We start from the raw sequence: 22851 nt of genomic DNA, 5'->3' as shown, positions 1-22851 counted from the left end.
GTTAAAACTTATAAGTTACTTATTTACTGAAATAAAATAATAAATTTGTATTTTGTATACATTTGTAGAAAGTGCTCGGATAAGAGCCTATTATTTGTTATAAACATAACATGTTAGGAAACCTCAAAAATATTTGGAGGATTTTTAGTAAATTAATTTTTAGTGTTGTTCATCATTTATTGCAGTATTAAATATATTTTTCCCAGTATTATAATTTAGTACATTTCATGCTGAATGAAACAAAAAATATTTAAAATTGATTTATTAAAAGTAAAATCGTTTTCACAAAGTTCTGAAAAGTAGTATTGTGATTTTAGCAGACTAATTCTAGAAATTTTTAACATTGTAGATATATATTTTGTGAAAAGATGGCTGGGATCGATAATCGAATGGTATTAGTAAAGTCAGAATATACTGGTTATTATTATATTACAGACTTTTAGTTTAATTCTTTAGCTTAAACATTTTGAGAACCCCCTCTTGAGCAGCCTACGTCACTGGCATCCAGTATTATTTACTGAATATATTATATTTACAGCACCAGGTGAGTTTCCTTAACCACAACCTCGTCGTTAAGACAGGATCTTGCAAATAGAAACGTTAGAACTTAGTGACGTAGGACCTCCTGCAGTTTAATACACTGTACATACACACACATTTATATTAACGACATAACTTACTGGCCGCGAGTTGACCAGCTGCCGACTTGACCGATGTGTTCCGACAATGACCGAGCGCGCCCGATGTCTGCCGACTGCACCCGAATACATCACGGCTACTTGTACGCTCCCTCATTATAATATATAATACATACATATGACGTAATATATGAGGCGGACAGGCTTCGCCAGCTGGCTGTCGCGACACCCTCATAAACTCCCCGTGCTGCAACATCTGTATCGGAAATTTAACACCTATATTAGTGAAAGTACGTAGGTATTTATCAATATACACGCTCCGTGCCTGTGCCCCAGTTAATTGTGGTGTTTGACCCTGATTTCTCCATGTAGATGGCTCTTATCAATTATTCATGCGCCGGATTTGAATTTTAACGAGGTGATATTTTCAATAAAGTACAAGACAACGGAAAAGAAAAGACTATTCTTTACTTTGTAACAAGCTTTAGTTAAAAATATTTCTGAAAGGTATATCAGTCAATGATTTTTTTGTATTCAGGAAGTTATCCTTCTTCTTTGTATGTTGATAACCCAGATATAATATAATGCATAGGTTAATTATCGTGTACAATACAATAGTGTATAATACAATAAGATAGTGTTCAAGTAAACACTATACAATTGTGATGTATGTCATTTACACGCCAATTTAATAAAAGCTGGATAACCTTTTCGTAATTTATTATGCATTCAGTTACTGCCTTTGTGAGCAAAGAAATTTTAATATTTGGAATGAATATGTACAACTGTAACGGGAAGAATTATTCCGATGCAACTTAAGTTATTTTGATTGGCACCTTATAACAATTTTTACGATGAAAAATATAATGAAAGCCATTACAATCTTTTATGCAGATAAAAGGTGGTTTTTATTTCTAAATTTTCAATTTTAAAGACGTATGATATTTTAATTGAAATACATATAGTCTTATTTCATACATAAATGACATATTTGCTCCACCTGCGATCGTATTTAATGATAATAAGTATTAAGTCAAGAGTCATTTAATTCTTCTGAATTGGTTCATCATAAGTCATTTCTACTAAAACCGATTTCGTTCGTTATATGAAATAAAACTGATGTAATTCAGCATTAGATACCCTTTTATAATCTCACTCGCATAATCTTCGAATCATGAATTCATTCGGTTACCAGTTTCAGGATTCAATGTAAGTTTTTTATCCCATTTACCTCATAAACCTAATGATATCAATAGCAATTCTAGATCAACGTTTCAAATGGCTGAAGATGTACTTTGCTAAGATAAGTCTTTGTGTCAAGTTCACCTCTAAGAGGCCGTTTCCTGTTCTGGTTAAATGTGGAGTCCGCCAGGGCTCATTGATAGTTCCATTTCTCTTTAATCTGTCGATAAACAACGTAGGGAGTTTTTAGTAAATGATAACATATTGTTCCTTCGCAATTCACGGTTGTGGAGTTATCAGCACTATATTGGAGTGGGCAGGAGGAATTTTACCTGCAGTTAAAAAATATTTTAGGACGTTTATTTTTTTAATTATAACTTTTCCGTGATTATTAATATTTAGAGTGGACTAAATAATTCCTTGACATCTCAGGTCTTACATATTTCGCTCCTTCCTTCAAACATTTCTCTATTTTGTGTCCATTTAATGGTAAATCTATGAATAAATTAAATGTACTCCAATTACCATTATTATCACATTTCATGTCAAGCCTATTCGACTGAATTCGATGGTTTACAGACAAAAATAGATTCAATCACAACACTACGAGAGCTATGATCGTTGAGTGAAAATGCTTTTATGATTATCGCAAATCGTAATGTGTCTTATGTTAATGGCCTACAAGTAATAATACTTATGAGTAATGTTAATACTCGCCAGTTTCCGTCTGGTCAAGGTCAGCGAGAGAATAAAGCCGATAGGTCGACAGTTTTACAAAGTAGTTCCCCGCCTCCGACAGTTTACAGGAAGCTCCAGTACACCGATGACTTCATAGTTTAATGGGGCACTTTGCGCGCAGGATATCACAAGATGTAACGTCTACTAACTGTTATTTATGGGGACACTCATGGATTTGACTGTGCAAAAGCACTCCGAGTCTGCAAATCATTCAGATGTAAAGTTGTCACTCTGATTTTATACATCATTTATCAATTGCTTCGAAAATAATTCTTAAGTAGGAGAAGCACCCTAAAGCTGATATAAAATAATGCAATTCGATGCCTGTTTTATGGAACTTATGTATGTGATATTCACTTATCTAGACTAATTTAGAATTTGAACATTTAAAATAGAGCAACAAGTGTTTTTCTTTTTAAATGTTTTAGTATTACCAATCTCTCTATTTTTTTTTTCTTTAGAGTTTATTTTTGGCGACGGCTTGGGTGTCTGAACTATGATAGTAATTGCACATTTTCTGTCATTATTGATAACATCTTTTAGCCCTATAAAATAATGTTAAACCTCACACGCTATTACGAAGTCGTAGAATAATGGGTATGTATAAATTTTAAATGTTTTTAATATTCATCCAAATCTATCATGCATCCAAAATACTCAAATATTTTCCTCTTTACAATGAAAAATAAGCATCGTTTGGATGCATATTAATTACATCTTTAAAAAGGGACATCTTCCAGCTACGATGTAAAATGAGGAATGAGGCCATAAAATGAAGACAAAAATACGGGGGAGGGGGGTAATAAAGGTAGTTTCACCACAACCGGCTCATTAAAGCCATTAAGAAACGTAGGATAACTCAGGAAACGTAGGAAACGTAGTTGAATTGATTATGTGAAAGATACCCAGGATAATCGGAGTGCAATCCGCTCCCCATTACAACCCTTTCCACAATATCTTTCTTTCCCTTTGATCATCTTCCCCAGCAGCTCAGTCTTCCTTCCGGAATGTGATTTAATTCTTCGAATACTAAAGAGGAAGATGAATGATAAACTTGAACATTATAGTTCAAGCTGTTCTCGAGATCTTCGAGTGGAGAAACAGACTAATGTTTTCCAATTGCCGCGTCAATGGCTTCGCTAACGCTCAGCAAGTAAGTCCCTATTAAGAGAAGATTTACGGAGAAAGTATGAAACGCTCCTAATTTGTAAAAGAGTTTACCACTGCGGCGTTGTGTAATAGAGATATCCCTTACAAGGTAGGTGCGGGGTGGGGAGGCCGCCTCCCGCGATAACACCTATACTATATGTGGGGCTGTGGCAGTCTATTGGCCACTGATTGCTGATAACGCTGTGTTTATCAGTTCTTAGCAAATATACAACAGGCCTGCCAACTGCTATCAGAACATACGTTCGCTGTAAAATGCAAACTGGGTGTCAGCTCGTGTTTACTTTGTAGAGAAAAAAGTAAGAAAGAAAAGTGGGATTAAGCTGGGACCTTGGGAATGTCTGATATTTTTAGGTTAGGTTTTAATTCTTCTAATTCGTCGCTTCAGATATATTCTTTCTGAGGCCTTAATGAAACGCATTACTACAAAAATAAAACTTTCAATTCCAAATTATAACTCCTTACTTATTCTATTTAGCCTATAGACTATTCATATTTTTATAAAACTCTTTACGTACATGTATCACGAAGTAGATGAGTTACGAAGAGTTTCTGAGGGGGTTTTTCTGAAGTCACAAAATGTATTGGAAATTCAAACTTACGTTCAAGACAAAATAAAGAGCTACTCAACTGATAAACCGTTGATGACATGGTGACTTTTTATCATAAATTTTGATTTAGAGTTGATGAACCCAAAATCCAAAAACTGTTTATAATTATATTTGAATTAGTTTTTTCAATACAAAGAAAGAATACGCTACTCGACGAGCCGCTTAACAGGCTTCGATAAGGTTGTATGCAAATTTTCAAATTCATAGCTCATTTCAGTAGGTTATAAATATTACTATGTCACATGCTGAAACGTCATATGATTGTATGTTTACAAATTTATTTACTCTAGAATTTTCCTGTTGCCATCACGGTTACTCATAAGACCAATATAAAAATGTTCACTAACGCTCAGCCAAAGTACATGGAAGTACAATGCACCATCATCGAATTCGATTTTGCTTATATGGAAATGAAGTGTTATTCAAAACTCAAATGTAAAGATCAGTTCATATTCGAGATGTCGTGGAGACAGACACACAGACATAATTTTAATTTTCCAGATCCTCGTTATATGCTTCACTAACGTTCAGAAAATAACGCAACTGTTTGCTCTCATGAAATACGATTTAGAATACTCATACTCACTCTCGGTCTGGTAATTGTATTTAAGCAGAATGCCTATAGTAGTACCAAATAGTCATTGCAGCTGAGATCCAGGTACTCACTCTCGGACTGATAATTGTATTTAAACAGAATGCCTATAATAGTACCAAATACTCATTGCAGCTAAGGTCCAGGTACTCGCCTCAAATATTTGTTGTATATAGTAAAGTCGCCTTTAACAGTTCTTTAGAGGGTATTAAATAGCAAATGCGAGAAATGTGTCCTTTTTATTTTTATGTTTACCAAAATCTCTTATAAGATAGTACTAGCTAGTCTATTACCTTTCATGACATTGAACTATTTCCAACATTTTAGTAAACTAAAAATTTTTAATTATGAAGTATTAAATCAGCATTATTGTCTTTCAGGTCCTAATGTATGAGGAGAAACAAAAAGGAATAACACTTTTATTTACTTTCACTCTAAAATACCAATTTTTTATATTTTAGACGCTTTTATATTTTTATAATTTTCTACACAAATGTACGAGTATAAGGCAACGACACTCTCTCTTTCAACCTGACGGACCACAGACAACCAATTACCCCCAGATCTATTGTCCCAGCCGGCTGGATATGATGGAGGGTATCGCCGAGCGACCCATGTAAGGCGCGGAACCCCACCGCTGATTTAGTGAGTCTGCAGCCCGTCCACTCCCCGGGACTCCGGCAGAACCCCGTCGCTGCGACCGTGATGGACGGGCATTGTTTTATGGGGTCTGGACGTCTGTGACTGGAGGAGAGAGAACTCCTTGGTCCTGAGTCGAGCCGGATTATATTCCTTTCCTGCTCCTGCCGCTACGCCTGGCGTTGACCAGAATATATTGGAAAAGTGAAAGCCCCGTAACGATTCTTAAATTGGCTGAGCGTCAGCGAAGCCTATCACTTGTGGGGCTGTAAAAAGATCATCTCTTTCCGTTGCGTCTTTCTGTACGACTGTCCGCACTATATCTTGAAAACGAACTGGCCTATGGATTTCAAATTATGCTAGAAGCTTCTGTATAGGTAACTCTGAGTTCGATTATGGCGCATGTCACTAATGGATTTGGCTGAGCATTAGCGAATCTGTCTACATTGGTTTTATGGGTAAACATCGTGGTAAGGAGAAATAATAATAGCTGAATAAAATAACTTGAATATAAGCATGTGAGATTTTAATCTGTGACATTTTTATTCACAGAGTAAAACGAAACATAATAAAAAGTCAAAAACAAGTAAAAGTAAACAATAAATTTTCAAAAAGTAAATAAAAGTATAGAAAGTGAATGTTAAAAACCGGTGACAAGATTTGATTTATGTGCATTATTGCCTTGTAATACCTTCCACGCTTGTCCAGTCTCAACTTGCTTCACAATTAGTAATAGTTCAACCATGGAACAATGTAAATAACAATGTAAATAAATTAACACTTTCGAAATTAATTTGTTAGAGGTCATTTGTTCCGCTGTTTTACTGTTAGCTTATTATGAAGAATCTTCATGTATCGTCGGACTAAACTTGCAAATAAGTCAGGTACTTACTATCTTATTTTAATATTTAAAGTGATGTTTGATTTGTTAATCCTTTTCCTCCTGTAAGTTATTTTGTTACATTTTTATAAAATTAGCAACTGTTAATTTAAATATTTTAAATGGCCACCACTTTGAAAACTAATATGTAAATAAAATCAAACATTGTAGCGAGAGTTTTTAAACATTCAGTAAATGTAAAAATACCATTTAAAGCACAATATCATTGTGGATAACTAAGTTTAGGATGAATGCTGTACAATATGTATAACTTTATATAAAATACCAGTTGTCTTACAAACTGTGTTCAAGTACATGTTGGATTAAATACATATTAGAATGAGTAACCAAACATTAATATGCATTGAATAAACAGTATAATAAAATAGTATCAAAATATGCACTAATTCGCACCCGAAATTTAAAAACTATTATTTATTTAAAAGGATTTGTAACTCTATGTTTCTATTTATGCTGTATACTGGCTGAATACTTCCTTCCGCATATGGGTATGTTTGAGAATAACTATAAAATTCATTGTCAGTAAAAAATAAAAGCAGTATTTCAATTTTAAATCTTGTATTTCAGAAATACAACTTTGTAATATATGCAGTCAAAAGCAAAAGAAAATAGGTATGTTAGAGATGTAGCCTCGAAAAGTGTTTTGTAAATATGTATAAAACAATATGAATAAACCTTTTAACACTTTTTTAAACTTTAAGTTTAAAAGTTAAAAAAAAGTGTTAAAAGGTTTATTCATATTGTGTTATAGAAAATAGGTAGTTAATTTTTAGCCCTGTGTCTTGATTTCTCAGCTGCGTGTTATCTACGAGGAAGGAATAATAAAAAAAAACACACAACCTGGGTTTTCTTGAAATCCATAGAGAAATATGGTGAAGTCTTGGTGGAGTTCGGAACAGCATGGCACCAAAAGGGTTAAAAAATATGAAATTATAATTATTTGCTCGGATAATATTTTTCTTACTTGTCACAAAATAACACCCAAACTCGTAAATAAAGGCTAAATCAGCGCCATCTAATCATGCACAAACCCTTATAACAGACAGTAATATAAATATTATTTATGTACGTGAAAATCCAATTTTAAGGCAAATTAGAATCTGAGCAAATATTATCGTTCATTTTTTCAATTACTTATGTATCTGAAAGTCCGATTTCAACTGTATCAAGTTAGGAAAATCATAATCTGTGAAAATAGTATTTTTCATATTGTTAACCATTACGATTTCCTCCTATTTTGATTTCCCGCCAAAAACCGTGTGACTGTCAATCGATTTCTTTTTAAGAAAAATTTGTCTATCGATTTCAAGAAAAATTTCAAAAACTTTTTTGCTTCTGGGTTCCAGACTACAAATATAATGAGCTGTAAAAAGGAGTAATAACTATCGTATTGCCTCTATTGGTCAGATTCCGTTAGATGCCCCAACGCTTAAACTTTTTTTTAATGAACTTAGAACGTTATAAAACGTTGGGGGCATATAACGGAATCTGACCCCTCTATTATTATTAAAATGTTTTCGAAAACACAATATTTGGGTCTTTTTTCGTTTAAGGGCCAGCACCTTACAAACATACTATACCTGGCTGACAGTGCATTTAATCGTTTTTTTGGTGTTATTAGTTCGTAGGGCAGTAGTCCAGGTACTACTTCTAGTATAAACTCGTCTTATCTCATCAGTGATAAACGCGCGCCGCTTATCTTTTGCCTGTAATGTAACCTGCGTTAGTTCTGTCTGAGTTTTAGCGTGGTGAGTTGATCTGGGCTTGGACTTTGCAAGCTCGAGTTAATTTTTTTTCTAAAAGAGCAAGCAGCGCAAAGCGCAGCGCAGCGGGCAAGCATCGCGTGATTTGAGTTTTGACTTTTGTGCTGGCCCTTAAACGAAAAAGACCCCATTATTTCTAGAGGAATTTATTTATTAATTATAGTTAAAACTTAAAGTTTCCACCTTTCTTCAAATCTTTAGAGACTACAAAGATAGCAGTTGTCATTGCTAGCCTACCACCTGACATGTAAGCGCGTGTATCAGCATGGCATGCGCGCGGCTTGTTATATATTTGCTGAGCAACTGCTGATAACTCCCCCGCATTGTTATCAGCAATCAGCTGTTGCTGCCGGGTAATTAATTGCACCAACTACTTGCTGCCATTATCTCCCTAATCTACTCACTCGTTACACGCTACAATACCGTCTTTCCGTAGTGAAACTTAACGTAATTTGTCATTTTACCGAAAAACTGTCTAAGCTTTCATTGCAGTCATTAAATATCGTATATCGTAAGTGGAATGAATTGAAGATCTTTTATCATATTATTTGTATTGAAATATTCATTTTTAGAAAGTTTTAGAAATTTATCAGCCTTTTTTTTTAAAAAAAAGTGAACTTGAATATGAGTTGTTAAATGTCCCTCAGATTTAAAATATACTTAATATAAGTCCATTACTATTATATTGTTTTAAATAAGTTTTGAAATATCCTTAGATGCACTGTTAGTAGATTGAATTATTGGATTCATTTAATTTTATAAATTTTGTTGTGTTTTCTCCAAATACTTTGTTACATTATATGTTTTGATTCTTAGAACGGTCTGTTTTACTTTAGTGTATGGAAGGTACAGTATTTCAAATTAAGTATTATTTTTATGAATACATAGCTTTGGTACACGTAGGCCTATCATAATGTGAAGTGTTATTTTTAAGAAGACTAATCAATTACAAGTGTTTTTAAATGTCATTTATATTTGGTTAAACAGACTTCTTATAAGTAATATTATAAAGACTTTAATGAAAGGTATGTTTAATAGGTTCTAAGAATATAACTTATTTTATTTTTATTAAATTTTAAATTTTTAATGTATCGAATGTGTACATCATTGTCAATATATTATAGTAGTGGAAATTACGTATTAAGCTGTTGAAGAAACAAAAACAATGTGTTTCTATTATTGTTATAATTTTTAAATTTAGGACGTGTACAATAATCGCTGTATACATTTTTAGAGCTTTTGCAACATTTCACAGATTTTATGTTACCAAAAGATTTATAAATGTAGGATATTTTTAAACATGACAAAATGATGACACATAACAAATTCGTGTTTTGTTATTGATGTAAAAATAACAAAAGACAAAATACAGTTTTACTGTTTACACATTACCAAATTCACAATGGCAGTATCTGGGAAAATACTAAATAAAAGAAAATGTTCAATGTCCAAATTATAATAAAATTAAATATAATGAATTTTATTTCTTGTACTAATATGTTTAATTTCTTTTGAACTGTTATTTTATTAAATATACCTTAAAATATAGAAAAGTAAATGTGTAATTAACTAGGACATACCAATTGCAGCATCCAATACATAACTAAAAAATATTTATATATATTACTGCAGGAGATTTCCAAATTCTGATTAGTTTTTAAAATACGAGTAAGGCGAAAACTTAATCCCATCAAGAGCATATCAGAACATATCATACATAGTCTACATGTCATTCTTTACTACAACAACATTTTTTCACTTAACAACATTTATCAGTCACACATATACAACATATATTGAGGTTGAGTGGTAGAGATAGCTTAATAGCACTAAATCCGCCTCTTTAATAAAGGTATTTTTCATCTAATTTCATTTTATCAGTCATAAATTATTTTAGTTGCATCATTGTAATTGTAATTTTCTATTATAACATGTTATTTTAAACAGTGCCCACATTAAATATCAATACATACCTTACCTCGCATGAGAAAACGACGATCACTTCAATAATTTAGTGCTATATTTGACATAAAACACACACAAACTGACATAATAATAGAAAGATGTAAATGGTCGATACGTTCAAATCTTATTTACTACTAAAGCATCATGACTAATCCAGTAAATTATCTGGTATATGTAACAATGATGCATATCTTTTAAAGTCGATCTATTGAAACTTTGAAGTCCGACATTTTAATAATTACAAACATTTATGAGGGTTTTTGCTAAGACATAAATACGAAATATAGAACGTAAATTACTTCTTGCTTACTCAACCTCACCTTTTAGCCAATAACTCTGACAAGACATTCGGAGATCGGTTCGATTTCGCAACTCATTGTTGACACAATGACCCTCCTGAAAGATATACAGTTCATACTGTAGGTCGTGCAACAACGACCCATTTAAACTGTACTATTATTCGGGTCATTGGGTCAACGTTCAGTATTGAACAATACCCTTAATATGTAATCACTCAACTGTTAGTATTCTCTAGTACTATATGATGACGTCAGCAACATTCAGATGACTTACCAGGTTCGTATCCACTGTGCGGTCAATCTCCAGTAGTTCCAGTTGTAAGCACGCTTTTTTCCAAACACTGAAAAACAAAAAAAAACACTTAAAACATGAAAGCAATCTTTTTTGACTAAAACTAAGATTACCGAATAAACATGGCTAGAATTATCTTAATCGAAACGTTAAATATGCCGATACACAAATAAACAAATGCTTCCTGTTTATTTTCACAGATAAATGGAACTTTTCATAAAGCCCAAGTTTAAGCATGTTTTACAAGTTCCAAACAGCATTTTTCCGAAATAAACAGATACAACGGTGTATCAAAAACGGATAGAAAACAGGCGGACTGTCTTTTTGCCTTTCCAAAGACCAAAAGACTGTCTTCGCCCAAAACCAAAAACGAAAAATATCGCTTAATATTTTTTACTCTTTGATTCCCTTTCATTTCGAACTAAATTAGTTTGACTGACAATCGATTTCTTTCTTCGAAGAATTTTCCTTACCGATTTAAAGCAAACCCGGATTGGGTACCTAAACAATGCAAATGGTTCAGGCTCCAGGCCTATTATATACGTTCGTTTCACCTTACTAATGTTTATTAAAGTTGGAACCCTTATCGAAGGTATTCCCAAACACGACTTATACAACAATGGGAGGAACGCGAATACTAGTTGTTGTAAGTTCGTGTTACAGTACATTAACGAATTTTCATGCGTCTTAATAATTAATTATATGACGTAGAAAACATATAATCGGAAGAAACCTTTTTCTTCAATTTTTTGCAGGTTTTAACAACCTGCACATTTGAAATACAATTTGAAAAAAAGCGCAGGTCGATCTAACCATTTGACATGCAAAATGTTGGAGTTATCCCACCCCAGAAACTAAAATTCTGGATTCGTATAACATTGAAAAATAGTAGGTGAGTGTTGCTACCACCTGAAGAAAAATTTAATAGTATCTATTATGGGATCATAAAAAATATGGAATAGGGGTTACAAAGTGGAGAGCCAGTAGACAATATCCAGGTGGTATACTCCTTGTTGCATGATCGATCCAACAAACCAGAATTCTTTTTTTAATGGCATTTTGCCACATTCACCCGTCCTGGTCAAAGAACTGGAGTCCTGCCAGTGTAAGGAATTTCAGTACCAAGATGGAACCCAGATCCTAGGACAGGATCATCAAATCTGCCCAGCGTACAGTAGGGATTATCTCTCCGTCGAAGTTTTGAGCCCACTAGAGATGGGCTCAAAATGGGTACCAATGGGTGACAGTGGATATTGCTGCGTTGATAGTGACGAATCAACCCACCTCTCGCCTACCAACTATTACAGTGCTCACTATTAATGAATACAAAGAATGGAATCAATTGTTTACGTTTAGGAATCAACGAGCTGTAGTCGTATGTGGAGTGTGAGTGTGAGAGAGAGAGAGAGAGAGAGGAGTGACCGGTGGGAGGTGGAGGGGGGCAGGCTGTTGTAATAGCGACTCATTATGTGTTTACAATAACCATTGTGTTGAGTAAACGACCCTCAATTTTGGTGATTACTTAACGCAGCCGGAAACGCGCCCCGAGATTTACATTTTTCGTCGGAAACTCTTTTGTGGTTGAATGTTAAGGGTGTTTATGGATTTCTATAATAATTAAATGGTTTTATTGATTGTACCCGTAAGTGGGAATAGGAATCGAAATATAATACCCGTGGGTTTTATGAGGTAAAGAAGATGAACATAATGGTACTCAATATGATGTAGAGATCTAGTGACCTGTGTTGTTCAAGTATGGGATCTACTAAATTTAAACCATTTTTGGCTGTTCTGGTACTTTGGTATTATGCGGAAGCCACTATTATACAGGATGAATAAAAAGTCAGGACCCCTCCCCTAAATTTTGTTCTTAGGTTTGTATAAGGATATATCCTTTCGGTATGGGTGCAATGTAGAAAGGGAGTTTCATTTGGTGATTTTGAAAATTTTTGTTGTCCTCCAAAAATGCGTAATTTTGGGGGCAACTAAAATATTTTAAATGTAAACCCATCGCAAGTGACCCCTTATTTTGAAAAGCATAGAAAAACGTAAAGAATCTTGTCCGCCCAGTGAAGCGCGCTGTGATGGATAAGTTAGATTATACTACCACAAATAAATTTCTACTAGTACCAAACTAAAATTTAACCTTTAAGAGCGCCCATATGATCTGAGCGTGAATTTGGGTACAGGTACTATCTCGAGGGAAATATCGTCCGAAGTGCGAAGCCACCCAAGCCCCCATTGACATCCGGAGGCATTTCGAATCGGTACTTTCCCAAACTCAGACCATTTGCCAGATCGTCCAACATGATCTGACGTCGGAATTACTGATCGGAAATTCCTTGGCCATCAGAGCGGGCTTCGGAGACACCTTCGGCCCACCCCGCACTTTTGGCGAAAGAAGAAACACATCCCTTGAGATAGTGAGGTTCAAGGTTAGATCATGTGAGTGCTCGTAAAGGTTTAACTTTAACTCTTTCTATTTATAATACGTACGTATGTATTTACCTACTTATATCGCGTGGTAACAAGTAGTAGGTAGGGACAGAAAACATCATCATAATATAGGAAGAGATCGATCCCTTTTAAGCCTTACTCTGCTCGTCCTCATGTGCCACTGGCCTGTGCGAGGATATTAACAGTCAGAATAAAGGAGAGTGTCAATACAGTACAAGGTCGATGGTAATGATAAAAATTGTGTCGGACACAGTGGGTTAGCCTACTCGGGCCATCGGCAGTTCCAACTTGGTGAGAACATTTTTTAAATGTTATAATTTGTACATCTGGCGATAATCATAGTACCAATATATTACACAGTAACGACATATTGCGAGAAGTAACTTGCGACGACCCAAGACACAAACCCCAGAAGAACTAAAGGGAACAACCGAGGGGAACATAGGCTTCAATAGCGATCTATTCACACTCTCAAAGGAACGAGGAATACCTTTTAGATACTAGTAATGAAGCTGTGCTAAACTCGCATTTGCATGTACTATTAACAAATGTGGCAATATAATTAAAAAAAAAAATGCTTTACATTATTAAAATTTGTATATAAGTTAATTATAATATATTTGCATTTAGAAAAGGATCATGAAATTAAAGTATGATTATTACAATAATTGTACAAACATTCTAATTCTAATTTTTCTGGCCGATTAACGTATATTTTTCATTGCCTACCCAAAGTTGGTTTAACGCGATTCAATTGATTTTGAGTTTAGAAAATATTGCTTTTTAACAAATAACTTTCTTTAATTCGTAAAAACAAAAATTTGTTTCGAACACTCCAAGAGAAATTACAGTTACTTAAAGTATAAAATCTATGCAATTTGTAATCGATCCCAAATAAAAATAATATGCTAAAAATAAAATTGGCAAATTTTTACAGCATGTATATCAAGGAGAGAAAAGTTTTTTTATTTATAAAATATTAGGTTTTTTAATTAACTGTTATGTGATAGCAGAAATACTTACTAATTTTGTTCTAATAATTATAGAAACTTATTTTCTTTCTCTACTGACTGGCTGAAACTGACCAATGAGCGATTAATATGACTACTTTGATATACGATGTTTATATGTTGCGGTCTGGCAATACGGTAGAGACAGCTTAGAGAAATTCATAAAAGCCTTACATTCAAACTCTAAGTCTACCATAGAAATCGAATTTCTAACAAAGAAGAAACCATTAGATGTTTAAAAGATTGGCAGCCTGTGACCAATAAGTCATGCTGATTGGTTGATAATCAGCCAATCACGTCACAGCTCCGTCTTCATTCACTTTCATAATCGGATGTTTATCACTGACTCTGCCGGTTTCAGGTTAAAACCATTTTATTACATAAAATATAGCTTTTCGCATTCACTAAAACTCTAAATTTTCAATTATTAGCATCATTTCGAAGCATTATTGTTCGGAAAATAAAGATCACGTTAAATTTTAAAAAAACCTTTCATGGACTCGGCTAATCGATACGTTACTACTACTGTATATGGTTTACATGAATTTAGAATATTATATTATGTCAGTACTGGTTTTACGTCTATATATGCAATACAATCTGAAGCATTTTATTATTAAAAATTTTTAACATAGTACATATTTTCACTCGCTAATATCAATTAACATGCACTACTAATAACTAATAAATCACAGGTTTAACGTTTGTATTTGTAACAGAATGACACATTTATTGTTATCTTGTGTTGAAAATTTCCTAATGCAAATACAGCACTTTCTATACTACATGTACAGGTATATTGATAAGTTTGTTGTTGCTTAAACAATTAGTATTAGTTGAATGACTATTTCCAATTCCAGTTCGTTTAAACGTCCACTGCCACGAACAGCTATCGTAGAGCAAAAGGGTACAAATGTGTCCGGGAACGTGTATGAGTCCGGAAATAATGGAAAGCGGCTTCAGCAAACAATGTAACGCTCATGCAGATGTCACTGGATTTGAACCGCGCGCGGCCTCGTTATTGTTCGGCTGCACTCGGGTATTTCCGTGATAGCACACCTTTAGAATTCATGAGGTGTCGGACGCTTGTCCAAATCATTAGTTTTGCTAGTGTGTTCATTTTATCTTGTAAGAAAGTAAAAGTGCTAATTTTGAGAAGGAAACAGGATTTGCCATCGTTCAGTGGTACAAAAAATCGGTAACTCTACGTTTCGAGATCTGCAATCTGATCTCTTCTTCAGGTAGATAACTAACCTAACACATCATTACAAACTAGGTTTAAATAAACAAATCATACCAGAGCGTTGTGACACGCGTAAGTAAGCAATTACAACCACCATGTTGTGTGTTAACTTCACTAACTCTGCTAGTTGTGAGATTTTGCTGAAGTTCCGTTCATTATTTGGAGGAGGAGGGCGAATACATAATATGCTTAGATATTTCTGCTTGTGTAAGTGGAAGTACAAGATTTACCTTAATTATTTACAATACACAACTCATACATGAGTTAACATCAAGCAATTATTGAAACCTGCCTAACGTCGGCAAAGAGCGTTTAATGAATTGTTACGATTTTTACTTTCGATTTTTAATTATGTTACACTTTGTTGAATGACTAAGTAATTTACTGAAAATCCAAAATTGAGAGTTTTTTTCCCTCTACGATCTTAGAGACGTCGTCCGGTTTGAAAAGTGACTCTAACATTACATTCTGATATTAAATAACGTTACTCTATCGATATCGACCGTTCATGTAACACCGATATACTCATTATGACTTCGATAAATCCTATTCCCGTGCACTCATACCTCATTACACGTGGTTCGAACCCTGTCTACGTCAAGGTCCCGGCACTTGTACCACATTTATAGCTCTGATAGCCGGCCTCTGTACTGATACCAGCTGAAGTAATAACTTGTGTCGGACAAGGTCAAAAGGCATATTTTATCTATCCGACTGTTGATTTTCTTTGTCTCCGGATATGCTAGAGAAGTTATAGACTATAACAAATCATCTAGCTCAGAAGTTCCGACGTGATAGGAGTGAGTTGTAAAACACGGAGTACTGGCTGTTGACCACAGCATACATTTCCATGCCGTGCACACTAGGGGTTTTAGGAAACCATCTTTTGGTAAATATAGAAATCATTGCAAATCATCCTCTTTTAAGAAAATGTACCAAATGTCAGTTTACTTTCACCGGTCATGACTCTCTGAACACAGACTTGTGAACACTACAACTACCAATATTTCTAACTCGTTAAGGGGACCGGGTAGGTGAAATAAAAAAATTTATCAATTTTCTGTTTATATTTTTTTCTTGTAGCTTGGTTCCTTACGCACATTTTGATATATAACACATGATTATTTGGCTACTAGAAAGTAACAAAAAAAATTGTTTCGTCTATCCATACCCGTAAATTCAGTGATGTGTTTGCGTCAACTCAAAACACAGCAGTAAATATAATAAGTCCATTGCAACTGGAGAACATTACACTCATAGATCCAGTATCCCTAAGCCTATTATGGAGTTTATAAAGCCTGTTTTCAAGAGCTTATCAGATCCTACACTACTGGAAAGGTGCCTTCATGGGCATACTCAAAATCCTAATGAAAGCGTCAACCACTTCATTTGGTCAAGACTCCCTAAAACCGGGTTTGTGAACTCTTCACTTTGGGGTTTATGATGCTGTTGCTACCTTCAACTCTGGACAGATAACCAAGTGTCAAGTGCTTGCAAAGTGTGGGGGAAAAATACAGTAGCAGCAATGAAACTAGCCGATAAGTGTAGGCTATTTGATTCGCTTCGAGCAGCATCTGAAATTAGTAAACAAGCAAGACAGAAGAAAAGATCGAGTAAAAGAAAGCTGGAAGACAAAGAAGAAGACCCAGATGACCCAAGTTATGGAACTGGTCTGTTTTAAATCAATTATGATTACATGTGTTTTTAAAAGTAGGCCTACTTTGATTTGCGATTCTCGAAAACACCATTTTTGAAACTTGGTGCACACTTTTCTCAGAAAGTACTACAGCTACATAGATGAAACTTTTACCACATGTTATATGCATATTTAACTACACTTTAAAGCAGGGATTTTTTTTTTTTTTTTTCAATTTTATTTTTCAAGTTATAATTTTTTTCTTTGAAAAAAACATCACAAAAAGGCACTTTCGAAAAAAAATCATAACTTGAAAAATAAAAATGAAAAAGATAAATCCCTGCTTTAAAGTGTAGTGCAATATGCATATAACATGTGGTATAAATCTCATGTATGTAGCTTTAGTACTTTCTGAGAAAAGTGTGCACCAAATATGCAAATTTAACATGCGCAGCATAGGACCTACCCGGTCCCCTTTTAAGTACTTAACCATCAAAACATTTATAAACATTTCGGAGGTGGTGGCTATTCATTTTGGGCGTACTCTTCGTCTCACCTAACAAAATAATGAAGACCAGAAGTAGCACTTTTCAAAGAAAATAAAAACAATGGCATGTATTTAATTATCAATCGTCTATTTTAGCCATGAAAAACTGTGATGTAAGTGGCTGAGCGTTAGCGAAGCCAATCCGTGGGAAGGAAAACTTTCAATTATGCTTGAAACTTCATTTATTTATTAGGAACACTGAGTTCGATTATGGTGCATGTCACTCAATGGAATTTGGCTGAGCGTTAGTGAATATTTTTACATTGGTCTTACGGGTAACCATCGCAGTAACGAGATATAATAGCAGAATAAATAAATGTGTATTCTAACTCAGTAGACTCATACCAGATTTTAACGCGTGACTCATTAACACATTGCAATACATCCAACATCATTTATTGGCGACTTGGTTTTTAGACTTATTATTTAAACACTGATATGAAACTCAATGTGAGTGCACCATGTGGCAAGATATCTCGAGAAAGATTTCATCTGTAGACTTGAAATTTTGTATAACGAGAATTAGTTTTACGATGGTGTATGTACATCCGTGGAATTTGGACTCTAAGCGTCAAAATCCAGTAACCTGACACACTTTCCATTTTTATTCCTGCTGGATGTAAAAGATTCCTTTTTCGTATGATCGTATGTTGTTTCATCTGTCAGTAATGAAATGAGCTATACATTAGAAATTTTGCATGCCACTTCCGCGAAGCCTGTTGTACGACACTTGGTGTGGCGCACACCTACCTTGTATAGATAGTTTTTTTTATGTCTATTGAAGCACAATGAATATAAAACAACTTTAGCATTGTTATAGAATTTGAAAGTTGCGGCTGTACACGGTTTCGAGCAACACACAATAGTATGACGGTAATACTTATATACGCCCGATTCTGTAGAGTTTGGAGAACTGATTGCAAACAAACCTGACTTAGTTTTATGTAATACACTCTGTTCCATTTTAATAAGTTAATTAAGTATAGCACGATTAAACATAATTATTTCCCAAAACAGACTATTCAATTAAATTATTGTAAAAGTTGATTTTTATTCATAGATTAATAGTTTTTTAATCTAATTTATGACCCCAAATAGAGTAAAAATTAAGTATCTTCCAAGCTCTCCAGTTTGCACCGCAACTCTGGTAACTGGGATATTTTGGCTTGCTGTTAGGATCCATATTCAGGCAAGATATGAGATTGTAACAACTGAGTTTCAGTTTAACATTTCTGACCTGAAGATGGTTCTCCAAAGCGAGCCAAAATGTCTGAAGATCCTAATTGATTTATCGTTGGAAAACATTGTAATTCCTTAAAAATAATCTCTATAACTATTCATTTATGTTCAACCAGATATAATTTTTAAAACAACCATATTTTTTTGACTTAATACTCCATCTCCAAAAATATTTATGTGGTTTCCTAAATATTGCATAGATAACTGACAGCCTCTGGAAGATATTCAAGTGTCCGATATTTTTTCCCGAATCATAGCATGTCCAACCGTAAAGACCAATGTCTCATAACTCTGAAGTCAGAGAGAGAAATTTTTCGTTAATGAACATCTGTGAGATAACGTCAACCTGTACGAAAAATTATCCACCATTTGGTGGGGTAGATCATGAGATTTCAACAACTGATATAGGCTACATAGAGATATTTAACGCTTATGTTGCGAAGGCCTAAATTCGAAAACCGATGCCATATCACTATGAGCATCTGGATGTACACTACTGTATTTATATAAACGTCAATGGTATTTAGTTTAGTATTTAGATACTTTCATACTTTCTAACTGTAATATTAGATATACGGAGCTTTGAAATTGGCAAATATAATTTTATAAGCACCTACTACGCGAACTGTGGCCAAACTGCGTGGCTTTTGTTTAAGAAATTTCATCAACTAAAATTATTTATCAACTGATGTTTTAGATTTGTTTTTTTTACCTTATGTGGTCATAAAACTACATATATAAGAATTAGTAAGCATTTATATAAAAGGATAAAATATAATGTAATGTATACTATAATATCAAAACCTAACGGCGTCTCTGTGTGTTTTTGGTACTCAATCACGTAAAAGTACTTTATTGTAAAAACTATTAACTACGAATGTACTTAAATTTTACAGGGAAATTCTTAGAGTCTCTGGTTAACACAGTTTTATTTCCATTTTGAAAACCCCTCCGGACTACGCTGAACTGGTCTATTAGCAAATAGTAAATGAAAGTCAAAAATAGTAGTATGTATTTATACTCATTTAAATAAGTTACATTCAATGTTTGTTGTTATGTATCTATCAAAGTCATTGTACTTTACAAATGACATGTCACATGCAGAAGCCTTTCCTTGTCTGGGTTTGTTTGTATTCGGATTTTAATCAAGTACAGTAAAAAGCAATTATTTATTACGTCATACGCGTGTTAAATGAAAAGCCAAGGACTTGGTATTTTTCCACTTTGGCCTAAAATGGTTCAATTGTTATTAAAATCCTTGGAGCTATTCAATAAGATATTATGAAATAATGGAGAGAAATTCTAGAAACTTCAGAGGTACTTATAAAAAAACTTTCCATTATTCGACTTCAAGGCCTGATCTTTAAACTTAAATTTGAACTGGATAAAGAGATTAAAATATCTTTCAGTGACTATCACTTATCTTAGGATTGTTTGGAAAGCCATATAAAAAGAATACGCACATGGTGTACCTGTTTTTTTTTTTTCAAAATGAAATTGCTTGCGAATTCGCGGGTAACTGCTAGTTTCTTTTTATAAAACCTCACAATTGTTATTTTGATTAGATGTAAATGCAATCCTAATAATGTGACCATTGGAATAACACTGTATTAGGATGTCTTAAAATGTGTAAATGTTTACAAACATTTTAAGTTTTTCCATTCTCGTTGAAAATTGTATTTTCAATGAAAACTGCATCTGTTCTTGGGATTCCAAACATTTAATAATCATTTTACAGCAATTTAAATACAATTAATAATGAAGACTAAAACCATATACCAAAGGACCATATACCTAAACTGTAATTCGGTAAATTTAATGAAACCATTCAATTATCAACAATAATCTTTTACTGAATAAAAGTTGTTTCGTATTATGACTTTAGTATGTATCCAGTTAATCCTGCCATTATAAATACATTCTTGTAGACCAAAATTAATGTACGATTAATTTGATATACGATTGTGTTAACCAACAAAGCTTATTAAATTTCTGCTAGTTAGAATGGAAAAGGTAACTACAAAACCGTTAGTTAAAAAAACTATAACATATTATACATGTTATACATATTACAATTTTTTAGGGTAAAATTTAAAAAGTTTGATCCTGCAACTGTTCTAATTTTTTTCACTAAACAAGGATTGCATTTTTACTAATATGTTTGTGTTAAAACACAGTGTGCAGCAATAATTAATTTAAACCTCACATAGTTTGTATATCCGTCTTTTCTTTAACGCAAAATGTTGTAAATGAACAATCGTTTTAATGAAATAAATCCAATATTACAATTCCGCGTCCAATAGTGTGTTTGATCGGATAGTATTTTAATATGAAGGACAGACAGAGTGAGTTCCCTTGATCCTGATAAACTCGAGAGGCAAGGTAATTGTCGGTTGAAGGAGAAATGGCATTTCCCGTGCCTCAGTGGGTGCCCCCACCCCTCTCGCGGGTTGCCCCCACTATCCAAGGGTACTTACCTCCTCGTGACCTTGTCCCCTGATAGCACTGATAACACGGCCGGCCGGCACCGCGGTCGGAACTGACTGAGGAGAGCACTCCCGTGTAGGTCCGGGTCGCGTGGGCGCCTCAGGCCAGCGCGGTCCCCCCATTCATGCCGGCCGCGGCGCGGAGCGTCATTCACACGTTGTATAACCGGCTGATGCCACCCCCGTGGTTACGTGGCGAGGTGCGTGCGAGAGCGGGGGTTCCATTCACCAATGTGCCTCTCTTCGCTGAATCAAAACGGCAATTCCGGAAATTAGCTTCCAACACCCTATCAGTGCAACAAATGTTTTAAACTGACAACTAAAAATATACATTTTTGTAGCAAGAAAATAAATGTCATAATTTGATAGGTTATTTCGAATTTATAGGATATTTGCCATCGTTATAGACTACAACAGTTATATCACAACGTTTCGAAGATTGGAATCTATCCTCTTCGTCAGGTGGGGGAGGTATTATACATACGGAAATAACGAAGAGGATAGATTCCAGTCCTCGAAACGTTGTGATATAACTTTTATAACCTATAACGATGGTAAATGTCCGCAATCCTGCCACAATAATAACACACTTTAAACGAAGAACGTAACTGAGTTCATATATAAGTTCATAATAGTCATAGATTAACTAGTAATTCTTATTTAATTAGACAGAACGTACCTTGCTATAATATTCTAGAAAATACTTTTTAAACAACATCTTCTAATAAAGTACAAACTGTAGGCTATTAAGAAGCAAGCAAATCCTATCATCTTTTCTACTTCGAATCCCTGAAGCTATGGAACTGCAATGATTAATAACCAAAAATGTATGAACAGATTTTAGGTGTGAATCGTAATGAACTGGGATTTTATGACAATTTACGATCACACTAAAAATAGACTTTGTTTATTTTACACATACGATTACATGAACCATTTATATGTAGAATATACATGCAAATGCAAGATGGTAGTGGGAGAAAAAGAAACATCCAATCTCAAAGAACTATAAAAATTATAACGACATGCAATCAGTCTTATATTATGCATTAGTGTACTAGTTTTGCAACAAAACTGTACTAACAATCTACAAAGTAAAAGACAAATAAGCTATCATGTTCGTCACCTATAAATTAGGTTACATGCAAATGCACAGGTACAAAAACACAATAACAATAACAGTAACTTGATCTATAACAATACAATACAGCAAGAAGACAGCCGGTGACTATAATATGGTACCATAATTATCGACATAAACATAACAATTATCGCAGTACAAGAGTATAAAACAAATAAAGAATAACAAATGGCAATACAAACTCAAACCTGAAGATAATACTTTTATGAAACGAGACAAGGACCAAAATAATAACACGTGCTTCTGCGAATTTCCAACATATTCGCCACTACATTCACTAAAATTCACTTGATTTTGTGGAGTCT

The 22851-nt window shown here is 34.1% G+C and overlaps 1 protein-coding gene across 1 annotated transcript in view; it reads right to left on the bottom strand.

The window, feature by feature from the left end:
- LOC124353117 (early growth response protein 1-B) overlaps positions 1-21500 on the bottom strand; it is a 310807-nt gene extending 289307 nt beyond the window's left edge. The window contains exons 1-2 of the mRNA XM_046802955.1: positions 21397-21500; positions 10770-10836 (exon numbers count right to left, since the gene is read on the bottom strand). The gene's annotated coding sequence lies outside the window, so the exon portion shown is untranslated. The remainder of the gene's footprint in view (positions 1-10769; positions 10837-21396) is intronic.
- Positions 21501-22851: the final 1351 nt, after the last annotated feature.

This window comes from Homalodisca vitripennis, chromosome 1 (genome assembly GCF_021130785.1).
Source record: "Homalodisca vitripennis isolate AUS2020 chromosome 1, UT_GWSS_2.1, whole genome shotgun sequence".
NCBI lineage: Eukaryota > Metazoa > Arthropoda > Insecta > Hemiptera > Cicadellidae > Homalodisca > Homalodisca vitripennis.
The sequence above is the reverse complement of the archived record's forward strand: the minus strand, read 5'-3'. Positions and strand labels throughout refer to the sequence as shown.